This window comes from Phaethon lepturus, unplaced genomic scaffold (genome assembly GCF_000687285.1).
Source record: "Phaethon lepturus isolate BGI_N335 unplaced genomic scaffold, ASM68728v1 scaffold6034, whole genome shotgun sequence".
In the NCBI taxonomy this organism is placed as follows: Eukaryota; Metazoa; Chordata; class Aves; order Phaethontiformes; family Phaethontidae; genus Phaethon; species Phaethon lepturus.
The window spans coordinates 81980-83793 of record NW_010535373.1 but is presented as its reverse complement, the minus strand read 5'-3'; positions in this window follow the sequence as shown (position 1 = coordinate 83793).

Here is a 1814-nt window from a genome sequence, read left to right as displayed (position 1 = left end):
GGTTCCTGCCCTCCGTAACCAGCCCCGGAGTTGTATTTTGTACTGCTGTAATCTTTGTGTGCGCCTGTTCTCCAGACCTGATGTGTTTCTACCATCTGCTTCTTTCTCTGTGCATTGTTCTTTTGATTAATGTTTTAGCTACACATGTAGAGTTGCCTTTCTTTGACCGAATGTCCAAATGTGATATATTGTATATTTTAAAGTATTTACCCTATTTATATACTATATGTTACTGTTAAATAAATATAAATTCCATTATCTGCAGTGGAGTTTTATTCAGCGCTGTCAGCAAAAGGGGGAGAGGCTGAAAACCTCCTGTCCGTGCTCTGTAATGCAGATCGGTCTGTTTTAAACTCGGATTCCCCCATTCCTTGCCCCGTAGCTCTCCTTCCTCAGGGATCTTCCTAAGAGCAGACCTGGTTGTGGCAAAGACATGCACGAAGGCTGCAGATGTGCTGAGCACGCAGGCAGGATTGGACCACCAAACAGTGGTTTGCAGTGGAAGCTGCGATCAGATGACACAGGCCATCTTGAGCAAAGATGAGGGAAGTGTTGGCACGGCGGTACCCTGCAAATCAGCTCATTTTGCCCTGAAAATTTCATTGGGAATATGAAAAACTGTTTGAATTCCACTTGGCGTAGATTATTGCTTCATTTCAGCCATTTCTCCTGACTTGTGTGGGGTTACGAGAGCAGAATCCTTCTGTTTACCCAGAAAAACATACTATTTTTAGCTCTCCTGTTATTTTGACTGTTTTTGGCTTATCAGCTAAGCCAAACCAACCCATCAGCAGCCCTCTTCTTGCTTCCTGTCACACTGTGTGGGCATTTTCAGACAAACTAATCCTAGAACAACAACAAAATATGATGCACTCTCTTTCTCTACCTTGCAAAATTACTCTAAAGCCCCAAATCTCACGTTGCAACACATCGCCCTTGGAGGAGGCGGCCAGTTAAGCAGAAAATTGCAGGGCAACACCATGCAATATTCAGCAGCCCTATGAAGCAATTAGATGCCTCTACCAGGAGGTCTTGAAAGATCCCTCGGTGTTAAATCTTCGGGAAAACGGGCTATGAAATGTCTCGGCAAGCTGCCGCGGCGGCCGACGGCAGGGCAGCGTGCGTGCCCGCACCTTGCGTGAGTCAGACACATCATCTGACAGCCGCTGCGGCTGGAGTAACTGTATTGCGGCTCGCCTTTCAGCTCTGCAGATGAAAATCCCTCCTTTTGCACTCCGTCCCGTGCAATTCAATTAAATCAAACACCGAAAACTGCAAATTCCCCGTGGAAATCCCGGTGCTGGCTGTGCTCCGTACCCAGAAAGACAGCCAGCCTCAAACCAAGGCCGCCTCTGTGCCTGCAGGTCCCATGCAACCCGCTGTGCAGACACATTTTCCATGAGATCCTGATAGAAGAGGGATGTAAAAACAAAACAAACAACTTTATCAGCTGAGATTTGCCCTTTTTAAGTTCCTCTGGGGCATTCGGTTCAGGAACAGGCTGCCCAGCTTGGTTGCTAAGAAAAAAACCCCCGATCTTGTGATGTCCTTTCCCAAACCTGGAGGCAGCCACCAGGCACCTGATGGGAGCAAGCAGGAGGCAGATGAAACAGCTCCCTGGGTGCATGTGAAGGGCTGTTTGAGGTGCCGGAGAGGGCTGAGCTGCTGCAGTGTAGCTACGCAGCGTTGGGCTGAATTGCACGATTTTGGGCTAAAACGCTTGCTGTTTCCTCTCTCGAGGAGGGGAAGGCGCGGCGTGACATCCTGTTCGCACAGGCAGGGGGGGGAAGGGGGGGGGTTTGCAGCCGCCTGCC